The sequence below is a fragment of the Cnephaeus nilssonii genome (genome assembly GCF_951640355.1).
Source record: "Cnephaeus nilssonii genome assembly, chromosome: 3".
NCBI classification, from domain to species: Eukaryota; Metazoa; Chordata; class Mammalia; order Chiroptera; family Vespertilionidae; genus Cnephaeus; species Cnephaeus nilssonii.
This window is the reverse complement of record NC_137074.1, coordinates 73,363,138-73,375,320: the sequence shown is the minus strand read 5'-3', so window position 1 is coordinate 73,375,320 and position 12,183 is coordinate 73,363,138.

Below are 12,183 nucleotides of genomic sequence, written 5' to 3'. Positions count from 1 at the left end.
TGAATTCGTATATATGTACTTTTTCTGTCAGCTGAGAAGGCCAAGAATTAATGACACCCCAGGAACAATGAGTATACCCAGAGATCAGATCTTGGTTTCTAATACCATTCTCCAATTAAATTAAATAGTGCTCCCTAGCGAAATGACTGATTTTAGAATTGGGGCAGGCAATATACAGATGAACCTAGAGCATTGTATAGTGCCAGAAAATAAGGAAGTGCTCAGAAAACAAAATCTGCAATGCAGGTAAAAATAAGCCAACTGAAAAAACTCCAAATACTAAAGCTGGAACATTTGAGCAACAAAATGAGGTAATATTAGATTCTAACCTAAAGTATAAAATAAATTTTCATGAGTCACCACTACTAATAAACATAAGTGATTAAAAATATAAATAAATAACTGGGGATAGAATAAACAAATTTCTTGGGCAGAAAAATTCCAAAAATATTATATACATACTTTGCCCCTAAGGGCGTAGAATGGAAGTTCTCATTCCCTAAATATGATCTGCACACAGTGACTTCCTTCCAAAAAGTACAGTAAGAAGAGTTGGCGGGGGGGAGGGGACTTTAGATCCAGGTAGTCAAAGTTAAAACCCATAGATACGTCATATTGGTAGTATATTCCCTTAATACAATGGATGAGAATGTACCTCTGTGATTTTTCTCCCCAAAACATTTAAACCCAGTACAATCTTGAGGAAAAAATAAGACAAATTCCAATTGAGGGATATTTTGCAAAATAACTGACCAGGACTCCTCAAAAGTAAGGTCATCAAAAATAAAGTCTGAGAAAATGTCACAGCCAAAAAAAGCCTGAAGAGATGTGACATGATGACTAAATGTAACACAGTATTTAGGATGGGCTTCTGGAACAGATATAGGACACTAGGCAAAAACAAGAAAAACCTAAATAAAGCATGGCCTTTAGTTTATAATAATGTATCAATATTGCTAAAATAATATTCCAAAGACTCTTTTCTTGTTAACCTTTCATTTGCTCTCTCTCTCTCTCTCTCTCTCTCTCTCTCTCTCTCTCTCTCTCTCTCTCTCTCTCACACACACACACATACACACACACACACACACACACACACACACACAAAGAGCGTACACACAATAGTGACTCACATAGTGCACCAAAACTGACACACTATGGCCTGATAAGTATTTACCTTCAGTAACGCTATAGTTATTTCATTTAAAAGAAGACATACCAAGAATAAGTTTGCATGTTTATTTAACATCTGTTCCATGATAAAGATCACCTCTAAAAAAAACAAAATTGTTTTTTTGTGCATATAATTTTTATGAGTCTTTTTAAGTTATTGGGACTTTTATAATTAAAAATTTTTATAGCAATCAGAAAAAATGATTTCATAATGTTCTCATACTTTACAGAAGTACATTTGAATATTAATTATACTATTCTTATCTTCTCAAATTTAAATTGCATAATTTAGAAGTTATTTTTAAAATAACATCTCTCATGTATTTATTGCTCCATTTACCTTTACAATTAACAAAAGGAATTTGGAAGACTTTTGTATAACTGGCAAATTAAAATATATTTTTTGATATTTTGCTCATTTTTAATGGAAAAGTTTTGAAAGTATTTTTATAATAGGATATATACAAGGATAATGTCATCATCTTAAAAATTCTGTGAAGTATTTATTATAACATTTCTCATATAAAAACACCCTTGGTCATGTTGGAAGGTATTTAAAAAATTTGTTTCACTTTCTTGATACGCTGAGAGAAAACATGACATCTTTGGTTTGTTTTTTGATTAGAGGAAGGAATTGCAGATCATCATTGGCACTCATTTAAATTATCAAAATTTCAAGAGCAAATTAATGTTGCTGATTTAGTTGATATTTGTATACTAATATTTGATATTTATACCCAGATAATTAAAATAGAAGAATACTTTGAAAAAGCCATGATGTAAATGAGAAGTTTAAATGACTTTTCAAATCATTCACAGGTAGGAGTGATGGAGCCAGGAGTGTCATTCTTTTCCTTATGATTTCAAATTTTAAAATTGTCATGTAGTAATAACTTATAGTTATCAATATGAAGTATTATATATGGCTAAATGAATCATTACTGTAATATATGGAGTTATGGAGTCACTCAAAATTTTGCTTTGGGATCCAGGGTCAGTAGTTACTCCAGAAGCTCAATGGGCAGTCACTATGATAAGAAAACCAGTGACCAACTAATTATGTCTAAAATCCAGAATAATTATTTAAGCAAGTATATAAATATACAAAGCAAAAATGACAAAACCTCACTCTGCATTTGACTTGGTATAGAGAGATGAAGATAATATTCATTTCATAAATTATTTTTATTTTCTCTCAACAAAGTCATTGAAATTGGGAAAATTTCTTCATTTTTCTGTTTCCTTTTATTTTGACATATTCAAAAATGCATTGTAGTGACTTTATTAATAAGCATTATTTTATAAATATTCTGGATATACAAGCTGCATTTGTAAATACAAAACTAATAAAAACAATAATAACATCATTGAAAGGTGATATTAAAAAATATTATTTCAGCATATTACATTTCAAATTGTGTCATGATAAAAATTTCTGAAAATCTGATATCAGCTCCCCTGAGTGATTTAATTATAAAACTCCAAAATTATTAATATCATCACTGCCTTTTTGTAATACCTGTTAGACTCTTCATAAAACATTAAAGCATAACATCAGATATAATAAAAGTATACTGGCAACAGACTGAGGGCTGCCAGAGGGGACGGGGTTTGGGGACTTGGTGACAAAGGTGAAGGAATTGAGCAGTACAGATTGATAGTTACAAATTAGTGATGGGGATGTAAAGTATAGCATAGGAAATGTAGTCAATAATATTGTAATAATTATGTATGGTGCCAGTTGTGTACTGAAAATATCAAGGGGAACACATTGTAAAATATATAATGTTATACACCTAAAACTAATAAAAATAATATTAAATGTAAACTCTAATTGAAAATTTTTAAATTAAAAAATGTAAAAATATATTACCTGGCACTTTACTCCTATATTATTTGTGGAATGTGGTTGTAGACAGAGGTTATTATGAAAAGTTGGGGAAAATAAGAAATAAATTTAGGTATATTGTACTTGATTTGCACTTGGAAAAAATCCAGAAGATATTAGAGATGGGTAATTGGGAGGCACAAGCATAGTGGAGACTGAATGAATGAAAAGTCTTTCTACTTCAGGTGTGAAGAAAGACTATTATCTGGGTCAAATTATATTTGGGTTGTTTTATGCTTTTGGGAATCTATACTGCTATGTCTGACATATTGAGTCAGTGTCCCAATAGAGATTTTTTTAAAAATATCTCCCAACAGAATCAAAATTAACACTAAAAAAGAACCAATTTGGGTTGGAGTTGGAGAAGGGATAAAGAGGTGGCACACAGGATTTTTAGGAAAGTGGAAATATCCTGAGTGATACAATAATGATGGCTACAAGTCATTATACATTTGTCCAAACTCATACAATGTAAAACACCAAGCATAAACTTTAATGTAAACTATGAACATTGGATGATTATGATGTGTCAATGTAGACTTATCAATTGTAATAGATGTACCACTTTTGTGGGGGATGTTAATAATAGGGGAGACTATGCATGTGTGGGGCAGGGGCTAAATGAAAAATATCTTTCCCTCTAGTTTGCTATAAACCTTACACTGCTTTGAAAAATAAAATCTCAATATTATTAGAGGTAAAAAAAAAGAACCAATCTATTCAGAATTCTTTTAAATGGAATTAAACCAATGAAAGAGTTTTCCTCATCCAACTTTGTGAGCAGTCTCTCTATGTCTACTCTAATTTGGACTCCAATGTGCAAGATTAAATTAACCCCCAGAGGCAAGTAGGTTCTATTGAAGAGGCACCAATAAATTAAGCATTTCTACCTGACTTTACTTGTTTCTTATCATGATAACAAATCTAAAATTATTACTCTTGAGGCAGAATAACTTCTCACAAAAACTTTTACACATGTTAGTTTTAGAGCATGCCATTCCATCCATATTTCACAGAATTAACTTTGCCATATGCCTAATTTCCTTTAATTTCTGAAACTGAAGAATAACTTTTGGAGGCCAATAGGGAGGTCCATGCTAAATACTTCAAACACATAAAGGGTGAAAATGTTTTATACTTCATTTAACTATTTTACTATTTGTACTATAATGTGTTAATGATATGGAAAAACAAACAATATGAACTTTCAAAAGTTTCTTTTTTAATTAAATGTTTTAAACTCCTCCACAAATTCCTTTTTTTCTTATTATAAATACCAAAAATAGCAGCCACATTGTTCTTAAGCAAATGCTCAGTTTAGGGACTGCTTCCAATTATTTCCCTTTAAACTTCTGACCTGGTGAAAGAAGCAGGGCCTCTTTCCAACAGGATAGTTTACTTTTTTTGTGATTCTTAGATGGGGGAGCATTGGGAACGGGAATAAAAGTAGGCTTCATCTCATTTGTCTCTATCTATGGGCACGAGGCCAGAAAGTCAGCATGCCTCCAACTTAAAAAGAGCTGAGAGTGTTATAAAACATGTTTCCACCTTTCTGCCCTTTGGGGGTTAAATACAGGGTGGATTGTCTGCTTTGGCAGCTCCTAAAATTGGTCACAAAAAGATACAGGAAGTCTCATAAAATTCTCACTTTCTAGAATGACATTCGTAGCTATGGGACTGAAAACTGCACCATAGAAAGAGGCAAGATGTAATAGCTTGAAATGCCAAAATTTCATGAAAATATTGTTTCTTGGAAAACTAAGGGGATTACACAGATATTCACAATTTTAAGCTTACCCAAAAGCATACTAAAGGGGCTGTGGCCACCCCTCCCCGACACAGCTAGATTCCAAAATGAACTTTTCACCAGCCCTAACGACTGATTCAAGTATGACTCAAACAGAATTCCATTTGCCTGGTTTTGTTTCACCAAAAGCAAATTGACATTTGCACATGTGAATAAATTATAAGAGCCCCCAGTCCACAAGAATTCATTGAAGCCTACAGAAAATTCAGGTTTCTTACACAGGCATGCTTCATTTTATTGCGCTTTGCTTTATTGTGCTTTGTAGACACTATGTTTTATACAAATTAAAGGTTTGAGACAACCCTTGTTGAGCAAGTCCATCAGCATCATTTTCCCAACAGCATTTTCTCACTTCATTCTGTGTGTCATATTCTAGTAATTCTCTCAATTTAAACATTTTTAAAATACTATGTTTTTAAAATTATTACTTGTTTCTATTATTATTATTATTATTTCATTATTATTTGTTATGGTTATCTGTTATAAGTGATCCTTGATGTTACTATTGTAATTGTTTTGAGTTTCCAAGAGCCTTGACTCTATAGGAGGGTGAAAGCAATGGAAAAACGTTGTATGTATTCTGACTGCTCTACTAACCTGCTGTTCCCCAATCTCTCTTCCGCTCTTCAGGCCTCTTTATTCCCTGAGACACAGCAATATTGAAATCAGACAAATTAATAACTGTACAATGGCCTCTAAGTGTTTAACTGAAAAGAAGAGTTGCATGTCTCTCAATTTAAATCAATCATTAAAAATGATTAAGCTTAGTGTGTAGGGAATGCTGAAAGCTGATATAGGTTAAAAGCTAGATCTCTTATGCCAAACAGTTATCCAAGTTCTGAAAGCAAAGAAAAATTCCTTAGGAAAATTAAAAGTGCGACTCCAGTGAACACAGAAATAAGAAAGCAAAACAACCTTATTGATTATATGGAGAAAGTTTTAGTGTTCTGGAGAGATCAAACCAGCCATAACATTTTCTTATGCCAAAGCATAATCCAGAGAAAGGTCCTAACTCCCTTCAATTCTTTGGAGGCTGAAAGGTAAGAAAGCTGCAAAAGAAAGAGAGAGGTTCGAAGCTAGTGGAAGTTGATTCATGAGGTAGAAGGAAAAAAGCCACGCCTATAACATAAAAGTACAAGGTATCGCAAGTACTGAGGAAGAAGCTGCAACAAGTTATCCAGAAGATCTAGCTAAGATACTTATTGAAAATGGTGACACTAAACAACAAATTGTCAATGTAGATGAAACAGCCTTCTACTGGAGATACCATTTAAGACTTTCATAGCTAGGAAGGAGAAGTCAATATCTGGCTTCAAAGTTTCAAAGGACAGGCTGACTCTTTGGTAGGGGCTGATGTAGCTGGTGACTTTAAGTTGAAGCCCATACTCATTTATAATTCTGAAAAGCTTAGGACCCTTAAGAATTTTATTAAACTGCTCTGATTTGTGCTCTATGAATGGAACAACACAACCTGAATGGCAGCATATCTGTTTACAACATAGTTTTCTAAATAATGTAAGCCCACTGCTGAGACCTACTGCTCAGAATAAAAGATTTCTTTCAAAATATTACTGTTCATTGAAAATGCACCTGAAAACCCAAGAGCTCTTCTGGATATGTACACCAAAATTAATGTTGTTTTTATGCCTACTAACACACCATCAATTCTGCAGCCCATAGTCTAGGAGTAATTTTGACTTTCAATTCATATTATTTAAGAAATACATTTTGTAAGGCTACAGATATTGAGTCCTCTGATGGATCTGGACAAAGTATATTTAAAACCTTCTGGAAATGATTCACCATTCTAAATACCATCAAGAATGTTTGTGATTCATGGGAAGAGTCAAACTGTTAATATTCAATGAAGTTTAAAAGAAGTTGGTGCCAACTCTCATGGATGACTTTGAGGGTTCAAGACTTCAGTGGAGGAAGTAATTGCAGATGTGGAAAGAGCAAGAGAACTAAAATTAGATGTGGAGCCTAAAGATGTGACTGAATTGGTTCCATCTACACTAATAAAAGAGAAACATGCTAATTGACCATAACTTTGCCTTTCCCACCAGACAATCAGGAGTGAGTATGCAAATTAACCCAACAAAGATGGTGGGAGTGGCCAGGGGCAGGGTGGGACACTTCGGTCGTCGCCATGGCAATGACGCAGGTTTCCGCACCACCCCAGCCACTCCAGGCCTCTGGGTAGCGTGGGAAGATGGAAAGGCAGCTCTGGGCCTGAGCAGAAAGGTGGCTCCAGCCAGAGCAAAGGCAGAAGGAAAGCCCATTCTTGCACGAATCTTTGTGCATCTGGCCTCTAGTTTCATAATAAACCTTTAATGGAAAAGGAGTTGCTTCAGATAGATGAACAACAATGAGGTTTCTTGAGACAGAATATAATCCTCATAAAGATACTGTGAAGATTGTTGATATGACAAAAAAGGTTTTAAAATAATACATAAATGTAGTTGATAAATCAAATTTCATAGTCTTATTTTAAGTTACTGACACACCTACCCCAGCCTTCAGCAGTCACCACCTGATTAGTGAGTAATCATCAACTTCAAGAAAAAAAACTCCACCAACAAAAAGAGTATGAATTGCTGAAGGGTCAGATGGTAGATAAGATTTTTAATCAATAAAATATCTTAATTAGATATTCCAGACTAACAGAGACTAAAGAGATGTGACTGCTAAATACAACAAGTGATGCTGAGCTGCATTTGCTTGCTGTAAAGGAATTGTTGGAAGATTTCAAAATGGCGTCATAGTAAGTGGAAACTACACTGACACGCTCCCAGGACCAAATGGGAATTACAACTAAAATACAGAAAAACATCCTGAATAACCAACTGAAGACTAGCTGGAGAGAAACCTGATTACCAAGGATGAAATGTGAAGACTGCATAGAGACTAGTTGGGTGGAGGCATGAAAAGGCTGGCCATGCTCCCCCAGACAGCAGCTGAAGTTCTGGAGGGATATCTCAGCTATGGCAGGGGGTGGGAGGGGGAGGGAATTTTACACGGAGAACTCTGGGGTCTAAACACAAAGTTGGGCTCCCAGCCAACAGCACCTAAACTGAAAAAGTTGTTCAGAGAACATCTGGCTGTGAAAAGCAGCAAGGTTGCAGTCTTCCAAGGAGAGATGGCTGGAAATGCAAACACCTTCTTAAAGGGCCAAATCACAAAATTTCATCTGCAGCCACTCACCTTGGGCTCCGGCAGAGGGAGGGCAGAGTGGACTGGAGCTGTGTGAGGAGAATCCAGGGTTGGGGGATCTTTGGTGAGAGCACAGAAGGCAGACACCTCAATTTCCCATGCTGAGTCATTCCCTCATACAGCAGAGGACATCTTTCTCCTGCAGACCTTTACCATTCAGGTATCTTTTGCCTGGGGGGTCTGAGGGAACAATTTCCACACCCTGTTAGAAAACCTCTTGCCCCACCCTGTAACCCATAGCTCGAGGCTAATCAATCCAACAATAGTTAGACTACAGGCAAAGGTGGGTCTCTGGAGGCTTTGAGTCTTTGTTTGATCAAATTTGGAGCTTGGAGATAGGAAAAGCAGACCCTGGTGCACATCTTGATCCTTCCCAAAGGCACCCAGCCCAAGCAGAGGGAGCCACAAGCTGTGGCTTGCTAATAGCTGCAAACAGATACTCAGGGCCAGTCACAAGCAGAGTCTGGTACTACCCAGTACTAGAGATTGGGAATTATAGCTGATACTAGAAGCCCAGTGCATGATTTAATCATGCACGTGTAAGCTGTCTGTTCACTGGTCGGCAGCTCCGAAGTCCCTGGGCCCCTAGGGCGAGGCGGGGCGGGGGCGTGGTCCTCCTGCCGGAGCCCAGACCAGGGTCTTGCCTTTGTCTCCCGCCCAGGAAGGCTGGGGCCGCCGCCACGTGCTCCTGCGGCCCAACTGCCACCAGACTCCTCCCCGGGGAGCCGCGCCGCCCGCCCACCCCCGCCGCCTCCAAACCTCCAAAACGCCAGCTCGGCTCGCTGCCCCAGAGGCCTGTCTGTGCCGCAGCACAGCCATGGCGCAGATGCTGAGCTCGCGTCGCCGCTGGCAACGCGAGCTCAGCGTCCTGCCGGCCCAATCACCACCCCAGCCACCCCGAGTCCCGCCACCTGTGTCACCCGCTGGCCCAATCATGGGCGTAGCGGAGTGATGGTAATTTAAATATTACCTTTTTATTATGTAAGATACCTAATATATAGACACAAACCCAAACAGGTAGCCAAAATTGGGAAACAAAAAAACAAGCCCCAGATGAAAGAACAAGAGAATTCTCTAGAATAAGAGCTAAATGAAATGGAGATAAGAAATTTATCCGACATAGAGTTCAGAATAATGATGGCAAGCATGCTCAACAACATGAGAAAAGACATAGTAACAATGAAGAATGACATAACACTAATAAAGAGCACAGTGGAAGGAATATACAGCAGGTTAGGGGAAGCCAAGAATTGGACCACTGAATCAGAAGATAACCCAATCAGGGAACCAAAAAGAAAAAACAAAACAATTTAAAAACAGGAGGACAGCTCAAGGGAGCTGTATGTCAACATGAAACATGACAATATTCACATATTATGATTGCCAGATGGGAAGAACCTGAGCAAAGGATAGAGAACATGTTGAAGAAATAAGGACATAAAATTTCCCTGACCTGGTCAAGGAAAAAGTCACATAAGTTTAGGAGACACAGAGAGTCCCAAACAAGAAGAACTAAAATAGGACCATGCCCATACACATTATAATTAAAATGCCAAAAAATTAAAGACAAAGAGAGAATCTTAAAGGCAGCAAGAGAAAAGCAACTTGTTACCTACAAAGGAGCTCCAGCTGGTTTCTCATCAGAAACTCTCAGGTCAGAAGGGAATGGCATGAAGTATCCAAGGTAATGAAAAGCAAGGATCTGAGACCAAGATTACTAAATCTAGCAAGGCTATCATTCAAAATACATGGTGAAATAAAGAGCTTCCCAAACCAAAAAAAAAAAAGGCTAAAGGATTTTATCAGCACCAAACCAGCACTGCAATAAATACTAAAGAGACTGCTGTAATGAGAAGAAGAAACTGAAAGAGAAACATAGGCATAAAGAATTAAAATGGGCCGAAACTGGTTTGGCTCAGTGGATAGAGCGTCGGTCTGCGGACTAGAGGGTCCCAGGTTCGATTCCGGTCAAGGGCATGTACATTGGTTGTGGGCACATCCCCCGGCGGGGGGTGTGCAGGAGGCAGCTGGTCGATGTCTCTCTTTCATCGATGTTTCTAGCTCTCTATCCCTCTCCCTTCCTCTCTGTGAAAAATCAATAAAAATATATATATTTAAAAAAAAAAGAATTAAAATGGCAATAAATAAGTACATCGATAATAACCTTAAAAGTAAATGGATTAAATGTTCCAATCAAAAGACATAGGGTAACTGAATGGATACAAAAACATGACCAAATATATTCTGTCTACAAGAGACCCACCTAGAACAAAACACTCACACAGGATGAGAGTGAAGGAATGGATAAAATATTTCTATGCAAACAGAAACAAAAACCACACCCTGCAGTAGCAATAGTCATATCTGACAAAATAGACTTCAAATGGAAGGCCAACACAAGAGACAATAAAGGTCACTTCATAATACTAAAGGGATCGATCCAACAAGAAGTTATAACTTAGGTAAACATATATGCACCCAATATAGGATCACCTAAATATATATATATATATATATATATAAAACTTCTGGAGGACTTTATGGGAGAGACCAACAACAATATACCCATATTAGGGGGCTGTAAACCCTACTGACTTTACTGGATACAACTTCCAGGCCAAAAAGTAACAAGAAAAGAGTGACTTTAAATGACACACTGGATGAGATGGACTTAATTGATATTTATAGAACATTTCACCCCAAAGTTGCAGAATATACATTCTTCTCAAGAGTACATAGGTCATTCTCAAAGATAAAGCACATGTTAGTACATAATACAAGTCTCTACAAATTCAAGAAGATTGAAATAATTTCAAATATCTTCTCATATCACAATGGAATGAAATTAGAAATTAACTACAGTAAAAACAGTAAAAAATATTCAAACACATGGAGGCTCAATAGCATGTTATTAAAAAACTAGGGGCCCAGTGCACGAATATGTGAACCTTGAAAGGAACTGTGGGCCATGATGCTGCGGTGTGCACAGGGGCGGGCCTTGGCCCATCCTCCTTGCCCCCGCCTGGCCTCTCCCGCTGTGGTCCCTGGTCCCCTGTCTGCCAGCAGCCTCACTCCCTCCACCACCATTCCCATGCACTGACAGCGCCAGCTTTACTCACACCCGCTGATGGTGCTGAGCGATTGGGGCCAGCACCAGCAGTGGGTATGAGCAGGGCCGGTGCCATCAGCAGGTGTGAGTGACGGCTGCTGCCCTGATCACCACTCAGGAGCAGGGGGAGGTGGAGAAGCCCTCAGGGGCGATCAGGGCTGGAAGCTGCCATTCGCACCCATTACAGGCCAACCTCAAAAAACAAGAAAAATTAATAATAAATTATTTAATCCTACAACTTAAAGTATTAGAAAGGAAACAACAAGAAAAGTCCAGAGCAAGTAGAAGGAATGAAATAATAAAGATTAAAGCAGAAATAAATGATATAAGACTAAATAAACAATACAAAAGGTCAATTAAACCAAGAGCTGGTTCTTTGAAAAGATAAATAAGATTAATGAACCTTTATCCATACTCATCAATAAACAAAGAGGGAGGACCCAAATAAACAAAATAAGAAATGAAAGAAGAAAAGTAACAACTGACCCCACAGAAATAAAAAGGATTGTAAGAAAATACTGTGAACAACTATATTCCAAGAAGCTGGACAACCTGGAAGAAATAGACATATTCCTAGAAAAATACAATCTTCCAAAACTCAATAAGGAAGAATCAGAAATCCTAAATAGACCAATAATAATTGATGAAATCAAAGCAGTAATAATAATAAAAAAATCTCCAGCAAACAAAAGCCCTGGTCTTGACAGATTTACAGGGGAGTTTTACCAAACATTCAAAGAAGAACTAACACTTATGCTCCTCAAACTATTCCAAATTATCCAAACAGGAGTAACACTTTTCAGTTATTTCAATGAGGCCAGCATTATCCTAATTTCAAAACCAGATAAAGACACTACAAAGAAAGAGAACTGCAGGCCAATATCCCTGATGAACAAAGATCCTAAAATCCTCAACAACATATTAGCAAATAGGTTCCAGCAATATATTAAAAAGATCATACACCTTGACCATGTGAAATTTATTCCAGGGATG